The sequence below is a fragment of the Tinamus guttatus genome, unplaced genomic scaffold (genome assembly GCF_059628265.1).
Source record: "Tinamus guttatus ecotype Peru unplaced genomic scaffold, ASM5962826v1 Tinamus_guttatus_pri_ptg000218l, whole genome shotgun sequence".
Classification (NCBI taxonomy): Eukaryota; Metazoa; Chordata; class Aves; order Tinamiformes; family Tinamidae; genus Tinamus; species Tinamus guttatus.
This window is the reverse complement of record NW_028288752.1, coordinates 3,516,398-3,536,996: the sequence shown is the minus strand read 5'-3', so window position 1 is coordinate 3,536,996 and position 20,599 is coordinate 3,516,398. Positions and strand designations below refer to the sequence as shown.

General features: G+C 46.3%; 1 protein-coding gene across 1 annotated transcript in view; it reads left to right on the top strand.

The window, feature by feature from the left end:
* Positions 1 to 266: 266 nt before the first annotated feature.
* The window catches only part of SMOX (spermine oxidase), a 43,872-nt gene continuing 23,539 nt past the window's right edge, over positions 267 to 20,599 (top strand). The window contains exon 1 of the mRNA XM_088524983.1: positions 267 to 415. The gene's annotated coding sequence lies outside the window, so the exon portion shown is untranslated. The remainder of the gene's footprint in view (positions 416 to 20,599) is intronic.

Sequence of the window (20,599 nt, the reverse complement as noted above, 5' to 3'; positions counted from 1 at the left end):
TATTTTGGGGGCGGATGGGTGGACTTGAGGCCCTCAGAGCAGGCTTTCCTTGCTTTGGGGTGGCCTGGCCGCACACAAGGGGGCCCTTGGCGACCATTTGGCGGGGTTAATCCACCCAAAACGGGATTAACTGGCCCCAGAGGGGCGCTCAGAGGCGGGTGAGGGAGCGGCCGCGCGCACCGCCCCGCAGCGCCCAAGAGGAGGAGAAGGAGGAGGAGGAGGAGGAGGAAGAGGCGGGCGGAGGGGGCTCCTCGAGGCGGGGCCGCGGCGGAGGCGGTGGAAAACAGCGCGGCGCGGCTGGTCGCCTCGCAGTGCCGGGAGGAGCCGCCGCGGGGCCGGGAGCAGCGAGACGCCGAGGCGACTGGGGCGGGCGGCGAGACCGCGGCCCCCTCCGCAGCGCAGCGCAGCGAGAGAGGTAGCGGCGCCGCCGCGGCCCCGCGTCCCGGCCCCTCGGGCCCGGGGGGTCCCCGCCGCCGGGCGGGAGCGGCCGCGGGGGCGGCAGGTGGCGCCGCGGGCGGCGCAGCCCGGGGACGTCGCGGGGCCGCGCGGGGGCTGCGGGGACGGCGGCGCCTCCGCCGCCTACCTGCCGCGGCGGCTCTGCCTGGGGGCTTCTTTTTTTTTTTTTTTTTTCCTATTTTCCTTTTTTTCCTTTCCTTTTTCTTTTTTTTTTCTTCGTGTTTAATTTTTTATATATTTTTTCTTTGTTTCATTTTTCTCCTTTTTTTCTTCTTCTTTCCTTTTCTTTTTTGCTTTCTTTCTTCTTTCCCTTTTTCTTTCTTTCCTTTTTTTCCTCCTTTTCCCTTCTTCCCTCCTTCTTTCTTTCCCTTCTTTCCCCTCTCATTCCCGTTCCCCGCTGGCAGCACGCGGGCCAGCAGGACGACACGGCAGCTGGACACCCCTGGCTCAGGTGCTCTGTGCCTGGCACTTCACACGGGCCCGTGGGGCCATCCCATCTCTTCCCACCTGGACACTGCCGGCAACAGCCCAGGAGGCGGAAGAGCCCTGATGGACCTGCCAGTCTGGGCACGAGCACCGGGTGATGCCAAAGTGAAACCACCCGCTGCCATCCCCGCTGTCCTCAGCTCACCCTGCCCATCCGCTTGTCCCCGGTGCCTCTCCGACATGCCCGGAACATGGTGCCGCCAGACACACGGTGCTCCTGCTGTTCCGTGGCCAGCGAGCTCCCTACCTTTCCCTGTCCCCCTCCCATCCTGCCGTATTGTGGGAAGGGGGAGATGTGGATAACTGCAGAGCTGGCAGCAGAACGGGTCTCAGGTCTTAGGGCCACTTGGCAATGTGCAGCTGTTTTGGGTGGGATTGCTGCTTTGGGCCAAACCACGTGTGGAAGCAGGTGGTAGGATTTGGGGCTGTAAGTGGTGGAAATGCCAGCGGATGCTGAGCACTGTTGTGATTTGTGTCCTTCTTGGTCCCCTAGCCCGCTGGAGCTGGTGTGCCCCCTGCTTGGGTTTTCACTTGGATGGCTGCACTTTTTTTTCTGAAAGATCTCTGGGCTCCTGCCCATCTCTTGTTCTATGGAGTCAGCTTGAGACGTTTGGGATTAATAAAGTAACGCAGCTGATTTATTCCTGTTTATTCCTGCCTGTTGCAAAAGGGGAGCTGCCTGTCCTCTACACCACTGGAACTGGTTTATGCTACTGTTTTGTTTTCTAGCACTGTCTTCCCTCAGAAAAATAGTTCTTTTTAACGAGATCTTAAATAGATCCTCTATTGAATTTCTAGGTGACCCAAATGAGGGCTGAAGGAGAACGACGATGCTGATCTCTGAAGTCTGTGCATCTCCTTGTCCCAGTAACCACATAGCATAATCACGAATCAACCAGTGCAGTCAATTATTTAGACATTATAGAAACACAAGAAATGCACAATTTAGCAAAAGGCGTCACAAAACCTCGTGCCCTTTCCAGGAGATATAGTCAGGCTTGGTTCACTCGGAGCTATTGAGGGAACAGGAAATTTTGGAGCTATTTTCATGACACATTCGGTTTTCATCAGCCCTTACTGGGGTATTGGTTTCAATGTGGTTTCATGCTCTCTGTACAGGACACGTTTGTATAGACACAGTGATAGGACTTGGGTTTATAGCAGTCACTGTGGAAATGCTTTATAAACCTTTGCTTGCTGAAAACTGATGTTTCTGTGGTTTCTTTGAATTTTAAGAGCAAATTCCAGAAATACTGCAGGTGGGGATAAGAACTACTTGGAAAATTAGATCTTCGTGGCTGCTTGACTTAGCATGAGAGCACTCTGTGCATCATGGTACGTGGAGCTCCTGTTGGCTCTGTGCTGGGAAGTGGCTGTGTAAAATCCTGAGTTTGACCCAATCCTGGGTTTGCTCCTGGTATCTTTTCTCGTATTTTCAGTTGTTGGCACTCTGTTGTGAAAATATTTTGGGGAGCACGTGTGGTTCATCTCCTTGCTCTATCTCAAACTTCCAGCTTTGCAAGTCCCAAGGTGATTTTTGAGAGTCCTCTGCCACCTCTAATAAAGGCCCTTGAGATTCCTCCTGACGTGTGCAACTCTCAGTGGTGTTTTGGTTGTCTTACTCTACAGCTGTGCCAGCTGTATGGCTTTTTATGGCGTTCACGACACTTTACCTTGACCTGTCCAGAGGGCATCTGTCATGTCAGCAAAATACACAGCTTGGCCAACACAGTTTCTCCATGTTCTTTGGTTATCTTTAGGGAAGAAAAGGCCTTGGATATCTCAACTGTCATCCGTGGGGATGGTGGGGACAGTGATTGGGCTGCAGCCTGGAGAAACATTTTTTTTTTTATGGCCACTGGAGAACTGGAGCTTCTATATTGTGACATCCTGGAGCCAGAGCCTGGTGGTTGCAAGAACGAGGGTGGTGGGGTCTGGCTTGGGTTCTCATTTTTGCAAATGGGGAAAAAAATAAAAAAGCAAATCCATGGAGGAGGACTGAGGTTCCTGTAAGCCAGACAGACTCTCAGCTGTGTGAAGTTGAGAGAGCTGAGTTCACTGAAATAAAGAGGATTGCGGCTTGTGGAGAATCTTCAATTGCCATTAATTGGTCACTGGCATTTCTTTTATCAAGTAGACCTTCAAAATGTTGCAGAGTCTTTGAAATGGCTTGAAAATTTAAATAAAATCTCGTTTTCTTTTTTTAAAACATTGGGTTCAAAGGCAGGAACTACCTTTTAAGAAGCAAGAAAATATTTGTTTTCCTGGCTGACACAAGTAGAGCGCTGAGCAATGGAGGTAGATGGATAATTGTTTATTATTTCCTTCTTGCTTTACCACTGTTCTACATGATTGCAGACTCCTCTTTTTTTTTTTTTTTTTTTTTTTTTAAGTGTGTCCTCTAGATTTATCTGAATGGCATTTAACAGCGTAGGTTAGTGGCATGCTTGGAATGGCCCAAATATTGGACAGGATATGATGGTGTTTGGAAGTTTGGAGAGAGAAGGAAAAAAACCCCTTTGGTTTGGATCATTTCTGTTGTGAAACACTTACTCAGAGGAAGTTACATTGTAGCCTGGGTGTCTAGAAAAGACCTTGGACTAAAGCTAAAAGGGAACCGTGGACTGTTCCTAAGGCAGCTGCTGATTGGAAAAGGAGCAGTTTCTTTTCCTTTATAAGAGATGCGTTCAGTCTAATTGATTTTGCAGGAAGGTGGGGCACGCTGCAGTACGAGGCTTTTTCTCCAGAGAGGACATACAGGTGCAGGACCCAAGTCCTGCTACCCTAACGTTTCTGTTGGTCGGACAGGCATGTATTTTGAGACTCACTTTAAAATGATTTTGTTCCAGGAGCACGCATGTTCCAGGATGTAGGTGTAACCTCTTGCTTTGATCTCCAATCTTTTTCCAACAGGATTTTCTTTTTTTGGAGTTGCTTGCTGTTGGGGTCCCAGGGGACGCCGCTGGGAAGACGCGCATCATTAACGTGTCTGGTGACGCTCATGTTGAACGCCTAAGAATTGTGGACCTTTTTGGAAGGCCTGGGTTGCTCTGAGGGCTGTTTGGCTTCAGCAGTGGAATTGCATTAAGATCTATTCAGTGTGCTGTCCTGCCTCTGCCTGTTTCCTCCCTTGCATGACTTGCATCTCCATCAAGGCACAGTCCCATGGTTGGCTTATGAGGATTTAGACACTGCTGCTCTCGAGAGGCTTGGTCCCACTTTTACTTGTTAGCTGCTGTGAGAGGCTGTGGAGTCTCCTTCTCTGGAGATCTTCAAACCTGCCTGGATGCCACCCTGTGCCCCGTGCTGTGGGTGTCCCTGCTGGAGGAGGGGTTGGACCAGATGATCTTTAGGGGTCCCTTCCAAAATCAACTGTTCTGTGTTCCGTGTCTGTGACCGTGGACAAGAGGTTGAGGATGCCCATCTGGCATCAGGTTATTGGTTGTTTTTTTAGGGTGGGTTTTCAGTTGGATCCAATCCCTGGCCCATGCCATGACTGCAACTGCTAGTGCTAGTGAGAGGTTGGACTGTCCCCCTTTGAGAGCAGTGCAGAGGTAGATGGGTGGATTGAAGAACTGTGCTGGAATGTAGCACCAAATTAAACATCCCCTTTAAAGTGAGGGGAAGCTCCAGTTATACGATAGCAACTGGTGGCAGACATTGAAAAGAACCCAACAAAGGACTGAATGTCTCAACAGTCTTCAGAGTTAAGCACTGAGTCATTCATCTTTTTGTCCCTTGATTCCCTTGGAATGAGATCCAGAACTGTTGTGGTGGGCTCCCTTAGGAAGGGATCCACAGTTTTGATCAGAGAGCTCCCTAAGGCAGTGTTGAAGGCCAGCCAGTGGGGATTATATCTCTCCACCCGATATAAAAGTAAGACACATGCTCTTCTAGGCCGTCTTTTCTACTGTGATGCACCATGGGGTCTTCACAGGGAGCTTGAGAACAGTGTGGTGATGTGGAAGTCCTTGTCAGCTGCTGTCATCAAGGCTTTCCCCGTGACTAACCGACTTGTAATTAGGGCAGCTGTGACCTCCCCAGCTGACATCCCCACTGTAGCTCACCGGTGACCTCCTCTTTGCCCTCCAAGCAGAGGTTCTACTCGGTGTGTTGGGTTCTGTCTCTTCGCTGCCGTGAAGGATGTCCATGCATTTGCACAACAGGTAGTATGTGGCTGTGCTGATTCCTTTGGGAGGAGGGCTGAGGTTCAAAAGTAAATGTAGCGGATTAATGCTAGAACCATTACTTAGAAGGATAAACCGGTAACATGCCAGCCGGCACGATAAGTAATGATTAGCTGTTTGCTCGAAGGCGATTGCTGTTTGATCATTATAATCTTAGGAAAGTGATTCCAAATGGCTGTTGGCATGATGGAGCCAGATAGCTGAGCTGGATTTGTTCTGCTTCCAAGTGGACAGATGTTCCCATTCCACAGATCATTGCAGTTTGCATCCATCGGCCTCCTTGCGTGCTGGAATCCAGTTTGTGAGGTTTTAGGGGGCCCGTTTTACAAGATAGTTAGAGGAAGGTGGCAGTTTTCTTTGAACTGTGTCTGAGGAAATACGGCTATCTGCTGTTTCCATTTGCAGAGTGAGTCTGGGCCAGGAGTGCCCAGACTTTATTTTTGGAAAAAAAAAAACACTTGCCTGTATCGTTGTGACTATTATCTCCAGCTTTTTATTCCTCTCAGTGGGAGAGAGTAGGAAATACATATGAAAGCTGTGTCTACCTGCAGAGAGTCTTCATCGTGAGGAAGGTGGAGAAGCCAACGTCAGTATGAAGGCTGCTCGAGGCAGGTCTTGCTGTTTGTTGTGGTGGGAAGGGCTGGCTGGGTTGGACAGCCTGAATTTTGTTTGTTTGAGCTCTCAGTACCTGTCTGCTCTGAATTACCCTCAGCTTTCTTTTAGAGCCTTTATTTGATAACTTGTGTAGTGTGAGTCTTCAGTTTCTCTTGCTCTTTCAAAGATCTGGCTGTTTCAAAGGACTATGGAAGTCCTATTTTTTTCCTTCTTCTTTAATTACAGATGAAGGGAACTTTATCACCATGTTTTTTTCTTCTTTAACTACAGATGAAGGGAACTTTATTGTTGTTAACTTATCATGTGGAAAGTGTTCTACTGACAGCTTTTGAGTCCAAAGTTCTTGTTATCTCTGAACAGGTGTATAGTGCTGTCAGCTGCTGTGCAAAATCCCTTGTTCAGTGTTTCTTCTTAAGGATTTTTTAGAATTGCTGGGTGATACACTTTGGAGAGGACATCTGGAGCTCTGTAGTCCACCCCCCTGCTACAAGCAGGGCTGATTTCAGAACTAGGTTGCTCGTGTCCTTGTGTGGCCAAGTTCTGAAAGTCTCCAGGAATGGAGTTTCCACCACCTCTCTGGGCAATCTGGTGCCATGCTTAGCACTCTGTTGGTGAGGAATATTTTCCTTTTATCTAATCAGCATTTCTCTTGCCCATTTCTTCTTGTCTTTTTTTTTTTTTTTTAATGTGTGTGTGCTGTTGAGACGAGTCTAGTTCCATCTTCTCTGAAGCCATCAGTTAGGTAGTTGAAGACAGAAATTATATCTGCTGTTAACATCCATTTTGTCTCCAAGTTAAACAAACCCAGTTCCCTCATTCTCTCCTTGTACGTCATGTGTTCTAGCCTCAGATTATTTTAGCATCTCTCTCTGTGATTGTCGATGTCTTTTTGGCAAGTATGGCTAAATGAGATAGTGCTCAGATGTGGCCTCACTAGTGCCAGGAGGAGAAGAATCACTTTCCCCAAACTGCTGGCTGTTGTCCCTCCCAATAGAGCCCATTTTTGTGGCTTCATTGCTGCAAGAACATGCTGCTAATTCCTCTTTAAGTTATCAACCACCAGGACCCCCAAGTGCTTTTCTGAAGGGCTTCTCCCTAGTTTGTGTTGATGAATACTTCCGTCTCAGGCGCAAGACTTCGTATCTGCATCTCTTACTTCATGAAGTTTCCTCCAGCTCGCTGGGGCAGTTGTTTTTGCCTGCCAGTGTGATGTGGTTGGTGAGCTTGCTGAGAGAATCTCCATGCCATCAACCATGTCGTTAATTAAGGTCTTAAACACTACCTACCCCAGTACTGGTGTTCCCTGGGGAACACCACCTATAACAGCTGCCTGGTAGGACATCAGCACGTTGGCTACTGCCCTTGGAGCTCAGTGATCCAGCCAATTTTAACTAGTGTGTAGTCCAGCTGTCTGATTTGTATCTCCCCATGTGTGGAGACAGGCTGCATGTCCCTATGTCAGCTGGTCTTTTCAAAATTCTCTAACGAGAAAGTTGCTTCTAAACAACAACTGAAAGTTGTGTTTAGACTGACCCTTGTGTAGTTATGAGGGGAGGTGTGCTGGGGTGTGAAATGAAAGCAAACAGGGAGCTATAAGAAATAAAGTTGCTGGTCTCTTTTTCTCTGTAGATAAGCCCATGGACCCTTGTTCTTTCCATCCACATTGCTGGCCAGTAGCCTGCTTTTAGGTGGGGAAATGCCTTTAGAAATAGTTAAACTGGCAATTTTCTCTGCTGGGTGACGGAGGAATGAGGCTTCCTCCAGGCTGTGGTCCTTCTGCTTGCCTGGACTGCTCTGTGCTTAGGAACGTGTCTGGCATGAATGGATCCAGTTTCTTCTCATACCTGGTGTTTTATAATTTTCATGGATTTTTGTGGCTCTTCCCAAGATCCAGGCTGCTTTTTGTAAAAAGTAGCTGCACGGCAGTGAGTGGCCGAGGGCAGAACCATGCAAGGTAGAGCTAACTGCTTTTCGGGGACCATCCCTGCAGGCTGAGGGTGACATTTTTGCTGCCCTGGGTTGTGGTTGAACCTCTCATTTGCACTGCGAGTTTCTGAGCCTGATTGCAGAGCCTTTGCTGTAGCCCTTGCTCCCCATTTTTCCATTTGTGCATGCAGTTTTGCTGTCTTAAATGTTTCCTCCTGCTGATGTTGGACGAGTGTGGCAAGATGATGTGGAAATCAGAACCTGTACCCCAGAATGCTTGTGAATCCTCCCAGCTCTGAATCATCTGTTGGTTTGGTGGGCCTACATTCCAGTCCATCATCCAAGCTGTTATTGAAAATATTGCACAGGTTGGATGCCTGGCTGGACCCGCTTTCCAGCACCATCCCGATTAGATAGCAAACCCTTGCTAATTACACTCTGAGAGTTGTTTTGTCAAGCAGCCGTTTTGTGGTGATTACATCTTGTTCATGTTTTCTTAGCTGGATCTTATGAGAATGTTATGGGGAACAGTGTCAGAACTAACAAAGATTGTTTTGGAATATCCTTATCACTTCTGCATGGGCATACCATTTTTTCCTGATGATGCATGGACCCTTTCATTAAAGGACCTGCCTTCCATAGATTTCTGAAGATAGAACACCTCAAAGGTGTTGAGATCTGCCTGTGTTTACAGTGAAAGTTGATACGTGCAGGGTACAACAGATTTATGAGAACTTTTGCAATGGGACAGTTGCTCTATGACAGCCCTGGGAGATCAAGAGGAAGCAAAAGTGATGTGTTTATGGGTCTCAAATGAAATTAAGCAATTACCTGAACCCAGTCTTCAAAGCGGTCTTTGAACGAATCCCAACCCTCTTTCTGCAAGGGCTGGAAAAATAAAAGTACGTGTCCAATCTGTATCAGCCAACTGTTATCTGTGCCTACGTGCTGTTACTCAGATCTCGTTAGCTGCCTAATTGGATAATAGGCAGTACACTTCACAACTGCATAAGTATATTAAGCTCAATCTGCTTTGGAGCAGGGAGGGGAAGATGTGCTTGGTGACAAATGGCCAGGAGAAGCTGCACGTGGAGCTGCAATATGAATATGGCCCTGCTCCCCCTTGTCTGAATTTCCAGGAACTTTCTGGGGCAGAAACTCAGTGTGTGTATGAGGCACTTGTATTTTGCAGGAGGCTCCTGGTTGGAAAGCTTCTTCCACAGCATGGGGACGACGTGGTGTGAGGAGCACCGGAAAGCTTGAATGGTGGTTGCAGTGAGCGGTTCTGAGCAATTTGACACATAGAAGAGCAAAACTCCTTAATTCTAGAAATTAAGAAGAAGAGAAATTCTAGATTCTTAATTCTAGAAATTAAGAAGAAATTAAGAATTAATTCTTCCCTTTTGGCCTTGTATATGGCATGAACTGCTTAGGGCTTTTCATTTATAGCTTATTTGCCTCACCTAATGACTATCTCCAGCTTTTCATGCTGTCCAACGTGTGTCTGTAGTGGGCAGATAAGAGAAAAGTAGGGCTCTTTTTCTTTAAGTATTTATTTAAAGCAAATGTAAACTAGTTTAAGAGTGTTTATCACTGCGCAGCATGATTAACAGCTGTGCAGAGGGCCTTGCAGCTGGGTGCATGATTTCGTGTATCTGGGAAGTTGGCAGCATTCTCTGTTTTCTGCCTTTATGTTGATGTGGTCAAGAAGGGTTAAGAGTTAGGTCCCCTCGTCCATATGGGGAAGGTATTCCGAAGAGTAGCAAAGAGGGGTGTGAATTTAAAGCATACCAACTCTCCTATGGAAAACCATATTAAATAACAAAATCCCAAACCGATTTTATTGTGGATGAAGGTAAAGGTTTGCAGGGTGGCTGTTTTGGCTCGTTTCTGTGTAGATGAGCCTCCCAACCACCACGCTGCTTTGGGCAAACTAGTGAACAGCTGTGCAATGTGTCTCATGGTACTTATGCCTAATGTAGTGCCTAGATTAAGAGCATGGTCAGCAGGGAAACTGACCTTGTTACAGAGGATAACGGATTGGCAACCTGGATAGGCTCTGGAGAGCGTGTGTGTGTGTTGTTTTGCAGTATATAGAAGACCTAGAGTGCTGTCTGAGGCACTGAAGTTCGGTAGCTGCAGGTAACTGCTGCTGCATGTCTGAGTCTGATCTGAGTTTTCGACATCCAGAAGAAACAAATGTGCAAGGGGAAGGTTGCCTACATCTGTGACAATATACACTGATAATTCCTTTCTCTCCCACCCCAAACTGCTGTATAAACTCCCTGGCTCAGTCCATCATCAACTTGGCGTTGGGCTGCAGTGGAGCAGACGCTTATTAAAGGGTGAAGATTGCTCTGTTGTACACAGCTGATAAGAGAATTCAGAAATGAAATTGGATATTAATTTTCAGTGTTTTTTTTTTCCTTTAGCTTTGCCTGGAAAAAATAGCTGCATAGGCCCTTTTCTTCTGTCTGTGTGGGCAATATCTAGATATCTGAGCTTCCAGAGTTGCTTTTCCAAATCCAGGTAACTGTTAATGGTGGTCCTGCCTGATCACTGCCCATCCAGATCAAACCCACACGCAGTAACCTGTGTGCTTTAAAAGCAGAACGTCTTCCTGGTTGGTTGTTAGTGCGAAACTTGCAAAAATTTTGAAGTCAAACAAACCCAAACCTGCAACACTGGCTGTTTCTACAAGACAACAGGGAGGTTTTTCAAGGTGATGAGATCTGTGGTGCTTCTTGGGGGCCTTCATCTCCCCGTTTTTGTTAAGCAGAGATGAGCTGTCCCCTGTTGTTGAAGGGTCTGTTGTGTTCTCGGAGTAAGTTGATCAGTCTGTGTCTTCATGGGCTTCTTTAAGTAGCGTTTTAAGTTTCCTGAACCTTGATGGCAGAACATTCTATGCCTGGAGTCGAGGCAGTTTGTTCAAAAATGGTGCAAAGATCCTCATGTCTCTCAAAAGCGGCATCCCATGCTTCAGAAAGAGCTCTGTGAACAAGGAGAGCAACTTGGAAATCACGCAGCCCGCTGCGAGTACTTTCCTTTCCATAGGAAGACTTGCCGGGGAATGTTAATTGAGTCCCTTTTTAAATGAAGGAGCTTTTGCTTCCTTCCCAAGTTTTCAAAACAAATTTTCCAAATACAGAGCCCGTGTTTCATTCAAGTGTAAATCCTTTCTCTTTAACCTGGAAGTTATCCCAGAAAAAAAAATCCATTCACTGCAGGACAGACCCTTGCAGTTACAGCAAAAAAAAAAAAAAAAAAAAAAAAAGAAGTGGACCAAATTCTCCAAACAGGAAGGGAATTAAGAAAAGACTTTAGGTGAGCTCTCATTTACGTTTAAATCGCCTTCCTGCAGACCCAGCTCTATTGCTTTTGAAGCATCATGCTATCATTGAAGTGGCTGCTAAATTTAGAAATGACGAATCTTCCTTGCCAACATGCCAGCCTATCTGCAGGCTGGAGCGCTGTGAGCGTGTCGGTACGGGATGGATGCAAGAAGCAATTTGAAATTCACTGGTTTGTTGTCGTCTCTGCTGACTTCCACGTAGCTCGCTGCTCCTCCAGGCTCCCTGAGCTCCGATGCTTTGCACTCCTCTGGTTTCTTTGCTTTTGGGGGCATTAGTGAAAATGCACTTTTGACACGGCCACGTGCTGATGCTGCTTGGCGCACGGTGAAGCTGCAGCCTCGGGAGGGTAAGTGAAGTGAGCTCCCATCTGAGTGCACTGGAATTGTGCTACGTTTTTAGCAATTTATGGGCAGACTTGCTGTTCTGTTATCCCCCATCACACAAGAAGTCTATAGCAGAACAGTTAAAAGACAAGTGGCCCAATCCGCAGCTTCTGCTGCTCCCCCCATGACAAATCTTCCTGCTCGGTGAAAAATCCCTTAGATCTGTGGCGGACGGAGATCTAAAATATTGCCTTTTTTTTTTTTTTTTTCCATAGCATGCACTTCTTAGTGCTTCTCTTCCTGAGCAGTGTTTTATCTTATTCCCGTGAAGTGCTTTGAGACGCAGTTTATTGAAAAGGAGCAATGCACAGTGAATTTCCCTGGGTTTCTGATGGTCACAGGGAAGAAATATCATCTCGCGTTTGGGTGAGTCGGCTGGAATGAAAGGCACCTGGTGGTAACGATGCTCCATCATTCCTGTGCATCCCGATGCACTCCCCAGAGCACAAGAGCTCGACTGCAGGAGGCTGGAGTCTCTCAAGAGGGAATTTCATCCTCCAGATGGGTTTTGATGTTTGCAATAAGGTGGAAATGAAAGTGGAAGGGGTCAGTGCTGTGTTTTTCTCTCTTCACTCTCCCACCCATGTTTCCCTGGAGCTTTCTGCTCTGCTTCCATGTGTCCAGATGCTTACAAGGGAAAAACCCCAGAAGGGTGAATTGCTGCTATTGCATTAGAGTTGGACTGCTTGATTGTGGATGTCCCTAGACAGCCTGAATGCAGGAGATAGATACTCTGTGATTCTGGCAGCAAAACGTATGTAAAATCAGAGAACTGATTTGGAGGACTGGAGAGGTGCCCTAAATACAGTCCCACCTGGAGAGATTTGCTTTTTCCAGATGTCTAAGTTGTTCCCAGTTGAAATCAGCCCAGTTAATGGAGAAGTAAATCAGGGCAGTGTTTGGCTCTAATAATTTTGTTTCTCAGCCCTTGTGTTTCTGTTTCATTTAGTGATTTTCCCTGTGTCTTGGATGGCAAAGACGTGGTAACCGCTCAAGAGTGGCTTAAAATCAAAGGCTGAGCGTGGGCGTTGCTTTCAAATAGAGAATAAATGGTGCTATTTAGAGATCTGTGCTGCTATTTTGGGGCAGTTTGTTAGGTCTGCCTTCTGAGAAGTGGTGAGAAAATGTAATTGCTTTTGGGCTGGTGTTTCTCATGTGGTGTGTCCTGAAATGATCCTCATGTACACATTGAGTTGGAGCCAGTACTGAGCCGTGCTGAATGCAGATCCATTCCCTTCCTCGCCCTCCTATTTTGCAGGATAGGAGAAGGAGGGAAAGATTCCTGTTGAAACCCTACTCCCAAGCTTGCTGCAACGAATTTAAAACCCCAAACCACAAAGAATTCCCAGATGCAATACGGACACCAGTGTTTATTTGCCTGAGACCCCATTGTGCTCTGAGTTGTGCAAACATAGGCATGTTTCCGATTTAATTAAGGCTGTTTTTATCAATTAAGTCTCACAAACAATTGGAGCCAGAAGAGATAAGATCGCACGGTTATGCAGATGGGATAGGGTACAGCTCTCTTTGGCAGTCAGAAGACAAAAAAACTTGGTTGCAACATTGTTCTGGTCTATTATGCCAGCGGTTTTAGTCTGCAACCTTATTTTTTTTTCTTTTTTTTTTTTTTTTGCATTTTCTGTATTTTACTGTCTGCTTCTCCTTCCTTTCACAGTCCCGAAACACTAAGCTTTGCTTCCCGGGAAGCTGAGCAGTGGGAGATGCCTCTGACTAGTTACTGGACGTGATTGTGGAGCTGGAAAGAAAGGGAAGATTCCCAGCACTGGGTCAGCTACTGCTTGGCCAGCTTGTGAGTCAGAATTGATCCACACTCGCGCACGCAGACGGACCAGGCTGAAGCTCTCCGTGGTAACTTGGAACCAGAGCTACGGGAGAGCATGGCACAGGCACACACAGTAAAAAGCAAGCCAGGGTTGGACCGAGTCACAGCACAGATAGGTCCCTGATGGTCTGTAGTATGTGCAAATGTGGTGATTCCTCCAAAGGTTGTTAAAATCAGTGGTTGGAGCATGGTTTCCTCCTCCAGGGTTGAGAATATACCATTCACTGTGGTAGGTTGAGTGGGACCATTTTCCCAGCTATTCCTGATCCAGGAGAAGACTGTTCTGTGCCAGGTGGCCCTGGTGATGGGGCAGGTGTTGCGGCATGTCCTCTGGATAGGTGAGCTGTTGTACCTGACTTCTTTCAACTTCTCAAAAGCCAAGGGAATGCTAAGGTGTGAGCTTCAATTTGTTCTCTCCTTAGGAGATTTGTAGAGCAGAGGATTTACTGGTAGGCTTTGCTCCTCACTTGTGCAAGGACGTGTCACATCCAAAGCTATGCTTTTTGTTGCTGCTGTGGAAACTTCTTTTTACCGTGTCCTGTGAAATATTGTAGCTTCTGGAAACCAGCCACATTAGTGTCCTGATTTTGCTAGCTCTGCAGGCAGGAGAAGCTCTGTAGCCCATAACTCATGGTGCAGGGAAGTCATCTCATCTGCAGGAGAGCAAAACAGAGAAGCTGCAAATGAGGGAGGAGGAGAAAGAGCCTTCTGCCTCCAAGACTGTCACCAGAACTCTGGCCATCACTCACCTTCACATGATGTCCTTGCCGTGTATGCCTAAAATGCCTTTGACTTCCTTCTTAGCCCATTTATCCCTTGGAGGTGATGACCACATCTTAGCATTTTCATGGTGGGGCTTATACAGGTGCAGGAAATCATCTTGTTATTATCTTCATCCCCAGAACAGTAAATCCAGCCTGCTGTCCTGGCTGAGCTGCCTTTTCCTGAGCTTTCAGAGGGGCCTTTGAAGACTCGTTCAAGATGATCTGCTCCCTTGCCTTGCTTTCATGGACAGTGAGTGCCCTTCAGCCAAGGGAACAAGCTTGGGAATCAACCATGGGCTAGACAGTTATTTTGATTTATTTTCTTTTGCTCAGATGTGAAGGGTTTGAAAAACACATAATAGTGCATTTTATCAGCAAGTTTTAAATGCTGTGATTCATCCCCTTGTGCTCTTGGCATGACATTCTTTGGTTTATTTTTTGGATATCCTTGCAGCTCCGTTGGTGCCAAGTGTGATATGGAAGTGCCTTGTGGCAGACAACCTGCTCTGCCCATATGTTAGCTACAAAAGAAATATATATTTATATATAATAGGAAGTCTTTATACTGCATGCCAAGATGCTTGGGGCTTGTTAAATATATTCTACTTGTCAACAACTACCCGATTTAAAAAGCAGCCGTGGTGTGAATCAGCTTTGAACAAGTTCATTTGACTCAAGGGATATTTGCAGGCGTTAAAACAAGTTGGATCACAGTGGTAAAACTCTGCAGTGGTTTCCCAATCAAAAGCACTGTCTGATGGCTTTTTTTTTATTTTTTTCATTTTAATCTTCTCCTCTAAATGATGTCTGTGCAAATAGCACATCGGTATGGAGGGGCTTGGGGGTAACAAGAGAAAGCAGCTGGTTGTTTTTGTGTTTGCCTGAAGTCAGTGTTATTCATCGGGGTCCACTGGCTGCCGCGGCGGATTCCTCGCTGGTGTATAAATCACTGGGACGCTCACGGGCTCTTTAACGGGTTCATTTTTAGAGTCAGAATTGTGGGATCTGTTTACAAAGCGAGCTCTGTGCTCTTGCCTGCTCCGGCTTCGCTGGCTCCTTGCCTGAAATCGCCCGCCCGGCTTCCCTGCCAGCTCCCCCGGGAGGAGGCTGGGCCATGCGGAACACCATGGAGGTGGTGGCCGTCCTGCAGAGCATCCTGCCCTCCTCATTCTGAGGACTGCGTTGTCACCGACGGTGCTCTGTCCACCTTCTCCTCTGTCCGTGTGGGCACGTTAGTCAAAGACTTAGGCTTTAGTTGGTTGTCTCTTCCTGTAATGAAATTGCGAATGAGCTTTGGCTGCTCAGAAAAGCAGCCTGCAGAGCAGGTGCTCCAGTGCCTCTCAGCTGGCCAGACATCTCACCAGAGAGCCTTTTCCACCATCTTTACTAAGGTAATTAAAAAAATGTTGGATTTGATGGCTTCTTCTCTCTGTCTCCTCTGCATTTTTGCTGGATGATAGTGTTGTGGGAAGAGGCAAAGGGAGCAGCTGTCTTGGATTGCACTTGCAAAAAATATTGCTTCTCAGAACATTCTGTTTTTTTTGTTGTTGTTGAAGAATTAAAATATTTCTGCTTAGTTTCCTACACCAGCAGCATGGGACCATAACATGGTGCTTCTAGCCTGTAGCCTGCATGAGGTCTCATGGCCTCAGCTCAACGGTCGAGCACCTTTGGGTTGTTTCTCATTCATCCCTAGCAGAGTAGCTTTACAGAGTTAAGTCAGGGTGAAAGTCTTTTATTTGATAGAGAAGGAAACTGAGGCACATATAGGTGAAATGGCTTCTTTAATGTCCCACAGACCTTCAGTGGTCACTCTGGGAGGAGGATCTGTTATTTGTTATGGGTTTTGAAGGAGGACAGGTTTCCAGCTTGGGAAAAGGAAGGATTTTATCATGGCCCTCACCCTCAGGGAGGTGATATTTGTGGAGGCGAGGAGGAAAATGAAGATACGATTTGCCATGTTCTGTTAAAAGAATACAGGTAGCCAGGCCAGCTAAACTCATTGTCTCAGGCTTGAGGAGACCTGAGTTTGGGAAGGCAGAGGTTAATTCCATGGTTTCCATCTGTCTCTTGGGAGACATCCAGAGGAAGATCAATGCAGAGTCAGCCTAAAGGTCTCTACCACCTTCAGCACCCTGATGCAGTGGAGGTTTTGGGCAGAGGGCCATGGGCTTGGCGTGTAGGTAAAATGGTTTTGTTCATGCTGCCAGTAGGTGCAGGGGCTTGCAGAGGCTCATTAAGATCAGTGCTACTGAGCTGCAGCCTCCTTAGTCCCTCAAGCCACATTTGATGGCTTGGGCTTTTATGCGGGCAAATTTTAGCAGATGGTAGAATTCATCCTCAGTCCAAATTTGCTTTTCTCTAACAGCCAGTCCTAAATTCCAGTGACTCTTTGGAAACCGCTTTGCTTCTCCCTCTTCCCTGCAGATAAATAAGGGAGGACACAGGTCACTTATGCATAGCAGGAGTTTGTCCCTGCAGTGAAAAGCTGTCCATCTCCCTTGTACCATCATGGTGGTGTCTTTCTTGGGAATGTTAATGTCTTCAGAGGTCCCTTCTGAGGGCCCCAGTATGTGCTGGAATGGCTCAAGGCCAGTGTGCTGCACCTGCAGCTATCCTCATATCCTCGGGAAATGAGGTGTGTTTGCTCCCGCTGCAAAATATGCTCCTGCCAACACAATCTGGTCGGGCTGGTGCTTGTGCAACCACCGTACGAAGGCAGTTTGGTACAGGCTGCTTCATTGGCTCGTGTCTGGTTGATGCGAAGGACTTGAGTTCAATTAATGAGTCTGCTGCCTCGTGTTGAAAGGTTGTCCGTGCTTAACCTGAGCAGGGTGCTGAGCGAGCTTGGCAGGCAACTGGCTGCATTGGGCAAGAGTGGAAAGGAGGGGGAAAATAAAAAAGAAAGAGAAGGATGTTCCAGCTTGACATGTTTATGGCCTGGAGAGCATGGAAAGAGCTTGGAAAGAGCATCTTGAAAGTGAGAAAGATGGAGACGTTACAAAATGCTCATCTGCTATGCCAGGAGCCAGAGCTAAAAGAGACGGGAGGCCATGGTGATAGGCAGTGTTGAGGCAAACACAGGAACCTTCTTCCTCTTCAGGCATTTTTGTGCCTACCTGGAGTTATGGCCCTGGTCTGAAGTAGGGAGAGGTGCTAAAGGAGACAGAAGAATAAGCACCACCAGAATAATCCTCCCAAGAACTCCTCCCTCAGCTTAAAAAAATTAAGATGCATTAGAGTCAATAATTGGATATTTGGTTATTGCAGTTAATTGGATAAAGGTCACTCATTACAGCCATGCAGTTGTGTGATGCAAGTAGTGTTAGGCTAATTAGTGAGCTAATGGCCTAACTGCTGGAGTATACTTACATCTGCCAAAGAGGTGGTTGTTGTGTTTCCTGTGTGTGAAGCTTTTGCATGTGGGCTCCCCAATGGAGCTTTTAGATAACCATTTTATTGTATTTAGTTGATGAGAAGACAGAGGGGGTTGTTATTATTGAAAAACAGTCTTTTGGGCTTCCGTCCCCAAAAGTTAGCTGATTTTTTTTGCTTTGCTTTCTGTCTCCTGAGCACCAAGGAAAGCCCTGCCTGGGCAGCCTGTGTGGCTGCTTCGTATTCCTTAACCATTGTTAGGCCATAAGCATAAGCTGATGCCTTTTTCTGTACAACACCGTGCTGAGAATGCTTGTGCTCGCAGACCTACGGCTGCGTGTGAGTGTGGGCTCCCGAGGTACGAAGGCCAGAAGGGATCATCTTGGATCTCTTTTTTGGCCTTCCCCATAGTGCGGGAGCATCTCCAGCACCACAACCCTGTCCTGCAGTGGAATGGATATCTATGGGAGTTCTGATTCTGGTTTAACAGCTAAGTTTTGAGCAATGTCACGTCCTCTCTGTCTTTAGGGGAGAGTCTTCCACCAGCTGATTGCTGTCACTGTTAAAAATAGACTTTTCTGTCTGCATTCGCCCAGCTTCAACTCCTAGTTGCTCAATCCCACTTTGACTAGATTAAATATCCTCTAGTATTCTCTGTTAGCAAATGCTTTCAGGCTATGAGCAATGCACCTGCCTTATAAACACGTGTGTTTGTGCTGCCCTTCATGGGCTGATACCATCTGCAACAGTCGCAGTATAAAAACCCTCTCTTCCTCTGCTTAGCGTGTTTAGTCCTAGTTCGTCCACACGGTTATTCAGTTGAAATCAGGTTTCGTCTGGTTATTTGAGTTCCTTTCAGGCAAACACAGCCCTGTTGTTTAGGTTTCTGGTGAAGGGTGATGTGTAATTCCTGTGGAGGGGAGAAAGCAATTCTAGTGAATTTTAGCCTTTTTACATTGGAATCATGTGGTTGGTGCAGCCAGCAAGGGTTTTGTGTTGATTATGCATTTCTCGCCCTCCCAACGGGCTCTTCCTAAAGTGAAGACTGTCGGTTCAGGACTGCACATTGATGCTATCTGTGCTTCAGTGTGGGCTTGCTCTACTCTGGTCCCATAATGAATGTCCCTTAGTAGTTGGGATGCGTCATGTGCTCTCTTGGGGTGCACGTTCTGGTTTGGTGTCCTTCAAAAAGAGTCCAGTTTGGGACTTCTGAAAGGCTGAGCAAAAGCAAGTTGGGCTCCTGACTGGTGAAGCAGGAAGAGGTGAATTCCACCTTGGAGCAGCTGCTGCTGTGGTCCGTGGGATGCAGGGAGCTCACTTGTGGGTGTCAGACAACCTGCTGTGTGAAACAAAGCAAAGTCTGAAGGGAGAGGAAGACCTTTTCTTTAGATTAACCTATCTAGGTGGAAAAAAAAAAACCTATAAAGAACCAGAGAAGCTTTTAAGCATGCAAGTCTTTCTTTTCTCAGTGCGGTACCTTGCCTAAGTGTTTGGGTCTTTGCAGCTGTGAGGGTGCTACCGCGAGAGTGTTTAGGCGAGCTAAGTATAGCGGATTTCCTTGAGGAAAGTTTATGTTTATTTTGGTTTTGTATTTTTAAATTGTCTGAGCCTTAGTGACCTTTTTTCTTAAGGGTCCGGGAAGAATAGCCTCATCAGAGGATACATTTGTAATAACGATGGCAGCTGTGAACTGCCTTAATTCTCTGGGTTCTTAGTGGTGGCTTCCCAGGCTTTACTGGCAATATGAGTTAAAAATCATGAAATCATGATATGGAAATATCTTTGAATGATGTTGCTGTTGCTGCTGGAGTAGGTGTAGGAAAGGCTAGCTTTTTTTTTTTTTTTTTTTTTTTTTAATTCATGGTTTCTTTGCATGGGCTGAAGGTGGACTTTGTTAAAGAGGATACATAGAGAAAATACCCTTATTAGAAGGAGAGTTCAAAATGATTTCTAGGTTATTGCTAAGGTAGCTCTGGTGTGAAGTCCTAACACAAGCTAACAGCTCCTTGATAAAAGAGAGTTATTTCCCTTGGACTGGTCACTGGACAGCAGAGATGGATGGTTGGACTGGAAGTTTATAGGATTGAAGGGTATGAATGCCAACATGTGATTCTGGGTTGGTAGGATGCTGCCCATCTTAGAAAAAGTATTTTTGCAAAGATGTGACTGCCAGGAAACAGAAATTGAGCTCTTGGATTTTACTTAGTGTTTTTTTAATTTACTTTTTTTGAGTGGAGGAGGACAGTAGTGAGAAGAGATGAATGAAGAAGGATGGTGACACCTAGGAATGAGAAAATAGAGACAGAAAAAAGGGAACAAATGTGGAAAAAGATGCAGTTAAAGTACAATGAGTGACATGCTTAGATAAACAACAGGTAGCAGGATCCAAGCTGTATTTTTAAGGCAGGATGAATTTGTAGCCTATTTGTATTTTTTCTTTATGCTGGGTAACCCATACCTACTAGCTGTCTCACAAAAAAACCAGAACAGACAAGGTGGGAGGATGTTACTCATAGCCAAGCTGTGATTTAGTATTGCCCTTGCTTTTGTTTCCTGCTTTGGTTGGGTGCATGGTAAAATTACAGCCTCAAACAGATTCACAGCGGAGTGTAATTCAAAAACACAGAACCCACAACGACAAAATCCTCCAGCCTTCTGGGAATCAAGTCCAAAAGCCAAACTATCTTTGTGTCAGAGGATCTGGTAGTAGTTACTGGTGCAGGCAGCGATGGGTGGATTGGCAGGATCTGAAGTTAGGACATAGCAGCAAACGGGCTGTTTTATGTACTCATCTCACTCTAACCTGACTGATACTGAAGTAAGTGCAGGCCAGGGGGACCATATATTTATATTGTCTGCTGATTTCACCTGCGATCATGTAACCTGGTTGGGAAGCTCAAGCTCTTGCTAAATTTGAAGGGCCTTCCACTGTTGATCATGCAGTGAAGGTTGTTGGCTATTTAAGGGTAGTTTCTAAATCAGGATTCTGTACACAGAAAAATATATATGTATTTTATATGTGTATGTATATATTTCTTTTTTCTCATCTGACTAGGCAGGTCAGCCAATCCAGTAGTAAAATGCTGAAATGGGAGTGGAGGACACATTCTTGAAGACTTGATGTGAAGAATTCACAAGAATTCGCTGAAACTAGCATTACAAAAACTGTACTTGAACTGAGCTAAAACTTAAATTCTTAGCAGATAGATGG